Source organism: Notothenia coriiceps, unplaced genomic scaffold (genome assembly GCF_000735185.1).
Source record: "Notothenia coriiceps isolate Sejong01 unplaced genomic scaffold, NC01 NC01_scaffold00003769, whole genome shotgun sequence".
Classification (NCBI taxonomy): Eukaryota; Metazoa; Chordata; class Actinopteri; order Perciformes; family Nototheniidae; genus Notothenia; species Notothenia coriiceps.
In genome coordinates, this window is record NW_011336470.1 from 22686 (window position 1) to 31402 (window position 8717).

Sequence of the window (8717 nt, forward strand, 5' to 3'; positions counted from 1 at the left end):
CTATGTTTGACAGGAATGACGTTTAGCCACCGATGTTGGGCGACGACGTCCTATGAGAAATGTGTAGGTCCCCTAATTTGCAGGGGTCGACTGGGTCTTTCGCTGCGTCCAAGACCAGGGTCGAAAGCAGTAGAGTGCGGATCTGATGACGTTGAGGGAGGACCACCAGGTGGGACGTACACGGTAGCTGGAGACGTCGAGTAGGTCTACGTCGCCGAGCAGACCAGAAGATTTAAGAGGGTGTGGTCGGGACGAGAGCGGGGAAGTGCCGAAGGTCACTAGACGATTCTTGTGAAGTTGACCATGAACGCATGGTCACTTACCTAGACCGGGAAGGATGTAGGTCCTGTACCATTTGACATGTGGGGTACGTGCACGTTGAAGCGAGACAATAGCCTGGTTTTCGAGCGACGTGGGCGTGACCCCCCCTGGGTTCGGGTAGTCATTTTTGTGCACCCAAACGATAGGACCGAGGTTTACCACCTTACTCGGAGGGGGTAAACTTGGCCCCGGAGTAAATATTTCCCTATATGCGGAGTTTTTACCGCATGCCGTCAAAGATGCGTTACAAACGCGTAATATTTTATGATGAACTGCCCCTTTATGCAGCCAGGAGGTGCGTTTGAAGATTGGTACGCATGCGGATTCGTGTTTTTGCCCTACTCTGCTCTTGACGCTGTGCAACCGTCTTCCTTCTTACTCTCTTATACACTTTATTATGGTATTTATTTTACAATGGAGGAGTAAATATACTTCTTAAGAAAAGTTGTAACTATTTTAGGTTGAAACTTTTACTACTTTGTTGCGGACAAACTCTGAGGAGTCACGTTTGTGTTTTTATTGCCCTCTTTATTTATTATGCTACACAATAAATTTTGGTGGAAGCTTATACAACACCAATTCTAACTCTACGTGTACGATTCACCTCTTGCGACGCGATGTCGACTAGCTTTCGACCCTTGTCTGGTGGTTATGGTTTTGTATTCAGTCCTAGGTAGCAGTACTGGAGGTGAGGCCTCCCTAAGGGGCTATTAAAGAATGTCAAAGAGTAGTTCCCCCCCCAGAGGACAGGGGGCATGTTTGTGGAGACGGACTCCTCTTCGATACCATAGAAAAAAAAAACAGTATTGGGAAAAGCCTGTGAATAAATAATTAAAACCACTGACTAGCTGAGTACGCGATGAGACCAAGTTGACGTAGTTGGTTTGTATACTTAAATAGGAGCTGGAGGGTTTTATTGGTTTAGACTGTGCCACACCACAGAAAAAATCGACAAGACAGCAGTAAAGGACGCTAGAGAGTACGTCAGTCAGTTTTACTTACTTACTACTTTCGCAAAGAAACTGATACATCTCCGTTTATACCCGCAATGCACTTCGGGCGGTTTCGACCGTAGGCGTAAAGCTCGCCAACACTAAATATTTCCCTTTGTCCGCATCCTTCATCCGTTGGTAAGGAGCGGCCATTGCCTACAAACCCACTTACCTTTCACCGCCTTTTCATACCTGGATAAAAGCCTAAGGATGATGCATTCGTTGAAGGGTGCACTTAGGATGCGTGCGCATATAGTACTCGGGGACCTGTCGTCTTTCGAATGTGCAGAAGTTTCAGCGTTGACTTTGAGTAAGAAAGTGAGTGAAGCTCGCTATCTTAATAGATTGTTTTCGTGATTATGATTATTTCTGACCGAATAGATATCGGTCAACTCACGCGTGACTTACAAAATCCGAGATACTTTTGGACTACATGAATATGCTAAACAAAGAAGCCCCGGAAGGAAAAGCAGTTCAGTCTTGTCAAGGTTGAGCTTGAGGTGATGAGCGGACATACACTTAGAGATGTCTGCTAGACAAGCAAAGATGCGTGCGACGACCTGGGTCTCTAAGCGGGGAAAGGACAGAATTAATTGTTTCGTCAGCGTAGCAGGTGTATGAAAAACCATGCGGGGTAATGACTGATCCGAGTGAGTTTGTGTGCAAGGAGATGGGGGGACCGAATGAGCAAGCATTCTGCGTTAGATTTGTTCATACTGTTTGAAATAATGACTGTCTGCAGTGTAAACATCTTTGTTATATCTTTTGTAAAATTGATGTGTGTAATCTGCAGATTGGTGGCCATTGAGAGTTTGTTATTGTAGTTTTACAAAAACTTTACAGATTTCACATATTTGGCACTGGTTTTAAATATGCAAAGGACTCTAACTTCGATGTGATGGCAGCTATTTATTTGCTGTGTCCCATTTCCATGGTAATATGGCTAATGTGTTTATTTATTATTTGTGGGGCAATTTAAATTTGTGTTATTTCTCTTTTTTTCTCAAAATGTAAATGAAGCTCAGCGCAAGTTCTTTCAGGAAGACTGGTATACATTCACCCCGCAGCTATAATCAGCTCATCACAGGCTTTCTCTTTCACCTATTACATTTCACCTCAATCTCCAGCAGCCAATCACCGTGCTGCAGCCACACTTTAAAATGGTTCTCCTCTCTCCTGCAGTCAGCTGATTTCAGGTTTTCATGCTGCTGCCCGCCTCCTCCCCATCCACCTCCTTTCATCATATCCAGTGCCAGGAGAGCTAATCCAAAGACCTCATCACATCTCCTCTTCATCCCATCTCCTCATCAAATCCAGATCTTCTGCATCATCACCAGTGTGTAGACCCTGGGGGGGTTCCCTGGGGGTATATGCTCACGCCTGCATTTCCCCCTTTAGATACGATTTCAGGATTGGGGTCTAATCGCAAAAGATTTAACATTTATCATATGGCATGTGGCAATACATGTTCTTTAAACAAAATGAAGTCTCTCAATTGAAATATATGAAGCTACCACCAGCAGTCGGCTAACTAAACTTAGCACAATGACTCGGAGCAGGTATCCTTAATATATATAAAACTGTAACTGGACAACACATGTAATCAACCTTCACATATTAAGTATCCAGTAATTAGACTGAAACCAAGGTTTCGGGTCAATCGTTACATCATATAATTTACATTTTATATTTTATATTGTTGCATCTCAGTTGTCTTGTGTCTTACCTGTCAGAGAGAAACCATCATTTATTTTATTTTATTTGTATTATCATACATTTTACCTCCTTGTTTCTATGAACCTGATAAAATGTTATATTTTACTGCATGTACCTTTTAAAGTTCTTAACAAATAGTGAATTTCTTGTTGTTTATTTTGAATATACTTGTGATGTGTCATTTTGTAAAGCACTTTGAGCTGTATGAAAAGTGATGTATATGTAAAGCTTTATTGGTATTATTATTATAAATAACATTTGGACATATCACCATGTCATTGTAAGAATAAGTAATTTGTTTAGATGTTTCAAAAATGTCGACCAGAATCTGTTCCGGTCTGTTCTGCCAAGACAAGCTAATCCATCGAGATAAAATCTGTTATTATTTGGCCCTGCCTGGCAATTTGACAAATTGTCCTCAGTTGGCAGAGAGGAGAGTGTCTCTGTACACCCAGCATGAAGGAGACCCCCTCTAACAAAGTAACAGTATGTAGACGCATGAGCTGGGTGTAATATGAGGGGTGCGGTGCTCCCCTTGGTGTGCAGATTCTCTGATAAATATTGATGATGGAAGGCAGGCCTGTTGACATAGCAAGTGGCTGTGACACAGTTACAGCTGGCAGTGAGCTGCAGAGCTGCACTCTTGGCACTCATCATTCTCACTGAATGCTGCGAGTGCTGAGCGCTGCAGCAAATCCCTCTATTAGATCACAGTAACACAATGAAATTAATCTCTATTTGTGCCTGCAATGTAGGCATTTTCTATACATGCAATGCACCAGGAAATGTATGTCCAGGGTGTCGTAAAAACACATGAAACTCCCTTTCATCTTAAAATGCTGGTGGATACAGTGATATCCAACTGGTTTTATCAACAGATAACAGAAGAATTTGATTATTTTAAAATGCTTAATAATTGAAGTCGAACCCTATTTTTATGTTTGAAAAAAACACATTTGAAAAGTATAAATGTGAGTCTGTTTTTCATTGAATAATTCATTCAAACCAATGCCAACCACTTATTTCAAAAGCATTTCAGACCGACTGGCTGACTGAATTGCCATTTCGTTTCACTTCACTGATACGCTGAACAAATTGCAGATGTGGGCGACATTCAAAAGGTCTGAAACCAGGCTAGTACATCATTCAACCTTTCTTTGGTGCGAACATTAAAGGTGTTAGCTTTCTTTAACACAATCACCCTCTATTGTATACTCAAGTCAGTAAGAAATGTTACATTTCCACATAGGCACAGTGACAGTGAAACATACAACACTGAAATGAAAGAAATACAAGGTAAAAGGATTCCAAAATGCATCAAAGCAGCCATTAATTATTAAAAACAATAATAAAAGCCTCTTTAACCCTCAGAAAACGACTGCACTTTGATGGATGGAGGTTTAGTACAAAAGGAAAACATGTTTAATAAGATATTAAAAAGAGAAAATCAAAGCGTCAACATCTCTGACTGTCATCATCAGATCAAATAAGCAGTTAGTGTGAAGTGAATGTCACCTGATTTCAGATTTTATTTTAAAAGCTTTATTCAAGCCGCCACTTTGCTAGCTTGTTATGCTCTTCAAATGTGCTGTCACTGTCAATCCATTGTTGCATAAAGCACCACGTGTTAAGCAAATATGTCAGAGGTTGTATGCTTAATGTCTGTGGACTCTTTAATCTGTATTGCATTTATATTTACCATTATTTTCCCATATAATGTATCTGTGTTTATTGTATCTTACCATCTCAAGAACATTGCCAGACACACGCCTTCATCACATCCCGTCTGAACTACTGCAATGGAGTCCTGTCCGGGGTTCCCAGCAAAACCCTGGACAGGCTTCAATACGTCCAGAACTATGCCGCCAGGCTTCTCACCCTCATCCACCTCCACTGGCTGCCGGTCAAGTCCCGGATTCAGTACAAAACACTCCTCCTCACCTACAAGTCCCTCCAAACCCTCACCCCCCAGTACCTCCTCCATCCCTACACCCCTTCTCGGAGTCTGCGGTCCTCAGACACGGGCCTGCTCTCCATCGCCCGCTCTCGTCTCCGAACTGTTGGTGACAGGGCGTTCAGTGTTGCGGCCCCCACCCTCTGGAATGCACTACCTGCCGAGATCCATAATGCTGCCTCCCTGGACATCTTCAAATAATCATTTAAAACACACCTGTTCACCCTGGCTCCGGGCCCTAGCCCTTTCTTGGTCCCCCGGCTTCCTTTATTTCTTTGTTTGCCCTTTGATTGTCTGTTTGTTTTGTTTGTCCACCATGTACAGCGACCTTGGGTCCCTTGAAAGGCGCTATATAAATATGATGTATTGTTGTTATTATTATTATTATTATTATTATGTTACCTTGGATCATAGAATAGAAAACTCCCTTAGAATTAAAGTAAATTCAAGACATACCTTTTTCATTTGTCTTCTTATAGTTTATTTGAACATGTATACAGCAATACAAAACAAGATAAACAACAATAAACATGCTTCATCTGTATAATACAAGGACATCTTTTGAAAATATTATGTAGAAAATAAAAGACACACAATTACACAATCTCAGGAACTGCACCGATAACGCATCCATTCATCCTTTTGAACATCAGATACATTTAGATCCTTTAAGCAATGAAGGGCCTCCATACAATCTCAAATTCATGCTGTCTAGCTATTAATATATAGGATATCTCCTCCAATGGGAGGCCTGACAGCATCCGTCTCAAACAATGAGTGATGCTTGAGCTGTGAGCCTTTTTCCAAATCAATGCCATTCAGGTTTTCCGCATAGAGCAAGCTGAGGTCTCTAAATGTTCGCTCATGTTTATATATATTTATGCTTTTCTGGATATGTTTTTTTTGTGGCTTTTTTATTATTTATAATTTCATTCTTATGGCTTTAGGCTTTTTTAACTGGCAACATTGTTCATGTTTTATTGTATTGTGATAAAACTCTCCTGTTAAAGGCTGCATCCTGGAAGAAAGATGTTAAATACAGTTAGTATTGTCATGTTAGTATGTATATGTTTAATGTCTAGGCATCTATTCTCAAGCTTCCTATAGATTACCAGGGTGACTAATTTCAAACATCTCCATTTTATCTGAGGATTGAACTTAAATAATGATGATGATGATGATGATGATGATGATGATGATGATGATGATGATGATGAGAAGCAAACACTGAATCAAAGGGTTAATCCTCCTGCTGTGTATTTTATACCTTATGTGCACAGTGTACCCGGGGAGTGATCCTCGCAGCAGAAACCCAGTGAAGCAACTCGTCCTGTGTCAGAGCATCTGACTCATTTCCATAATGTCGAGTGCCACAAAGAAACTTCAGCTAAGTTACCATGGCAACAGATACTTCAAGACTCTTTCTTGTCCAGTTCTCAACTCAAACTTATCTGTAATTACACCTGTGTCATCTTCATTTCCTACAAATAGCTCACAATGTTACTTCAGTAAACTTCGTTTTTTTTGACAGAACATTATCACTATCAAGATAACATATTTAAGTATGTGTCGTCATGTACATTTATTTCGCCTAAATACTGTATTTGACTTAAAATATGTGTGTGAAAGTGCATACATGGGTTAATTTTTGATAAAAACAGTCAATTAAATGTAATAAAATAAAATATTAATAAAATAAAATACGTTATAATTGTAGTTGTTATTGATATAATTATGAGGATTATTTGCAATATTATTACAATTTAATATTATTATGTATTTGTTTTACTATTATTTGTATAATTTGTTGTATTAAGAAATGCATTAAAAAGACATTTTAGGAACCAACAAGGGTCCTTCACATGGCAAAACTGGCACATTCCAGCTTAAAATGTAATCATAATGCAAGGATAATATGTACATTAAACACACATACCATCATGCTAGTGAAATATTCCTCCTGATAAGGAAACAATGAGATCCCGTGGTACAGGACAGTGTGTAATCCCGCTCCGCATCTCTGCATCCTGCAGATGCCGCCTCATCCACTCAAGGGAACAGCTTGTTTACAAAAGCACTGCCTCTCCGTGCCTTTGGTGTTGTTACGCTGAGATTCGATTTTTTATTGTTCAAAGAGGTCTGTTATTGCCATCAGGGTTTATATCTCATCACAGAAAGACATCAAAGGGAGATGAAGCATACTTGTGATTCTTCAGAGAGTGCCTTCCAGAGACAACCAGCTCCTGGATCTCCTGGGTGAGAGGGACTCCTGAAGATCCCCTCGTCCTCCACGGGACCACAGTTCTTTTTGTGTCCTTCGCCTGTTTGGGATCGCTTTTGTGTTGTGGGAGAAAACTGGTTGCATGAAAACTGAAATGAAAAGTAGCCACAGTATTACACCAACAAAAAGTGGAGTACGTTACTATAGTAACTCATTTTTTTTATGCATTATTAAATTACTGCACCAGATAATATTTATTACATACACCTGGATCTTATGAATTTAAAATGCATAGGCTTTATTTAGATCGAATACATAAGCCTGGTTCTAATGTATTTGAAACACATTGAATGTATTGATAATAAGGTTGTAGTTATTATGTATCTGCAGAGTTTATTAGTCAATGAATGTCAGAACTATGTAATCCAAATGGAATGACATTTTATATGCAATTGAAATACATAAATCCTCTATATTAGAGGCCACATTTTTCTTTGAGTCTATGTGTCATGTTCCACTTGCGTGTAATGTAGACTAAAATGACTACATTTTTGATAGCAGCATTGATATGAGTAGACAGTGTTGTCTCCCAGTGGAACGCACAATGGGAAAGAGGAGGGAGCTTCTCATGGATGGAAAACAATCTAAACACAAGTGAAGATGAAAATATGGTATGACCAAAATAGGCGCTCCCAGCTAAAAGAAGGAAATCAGCTTTTAACTTTAATCCTAAGGCTTGGGAGAAAGAGAGGCGTTGCACTCACGTCAATCAGTCCGCCACTTGTGTACAGACTGAAATATCTCCTTAACTACTGAAAGAACTGCCATGACAGTCAATTAAACTGGAGGATCTGTCTTACTGACCTTTCCTCTAACAATATATCAGGTTGACATATTTGGCTTTTAGTTAAACATCTCCACATGTACTGAATAGATGGATTGCCATTAAATATGACACAGACACTCATGGTGCACAAAAGACGAACTATAATGACTTCTGGGATTTCCTGACCTTTGCCAATGCCGCAACCCTCAACATCTGAGATGGATTGGTAAAAATGTACTTGTAGACATTCATGGTTCCCAGAGGATGTATCTCAACGGCTTGGGGATCTGTTGACTTTTTCTCTATAGTGCATCCATGAGGTTTACGTATATGCTTTTGATTATAATATCTCAACAAAACATTAAAAAGTATGCTTTAAAACTGGATATTCATGGTCACCAGATGATAAATCCTAATGTCTTGGTGATCGTCATGTAACACCACAATGAAGTCAACATTTCCCCTTATTCAATACTTTTATTTTAAAGGTCTCCTGTTATGCTATTTTCAGGCAAATATTACGGGTCTCAGATATATAAAAATATATAAAAACATGTCTATGATGTGTTTTGCTCAAAATACCAAACAGATCATGCATTTTAGACACCCCTCATATCCCTCTATTTCAGCCCTGTTAGAGAAACGCAGGTTAAATGTGTGCCTACTCAATCGTCTTCAAAATGTAAA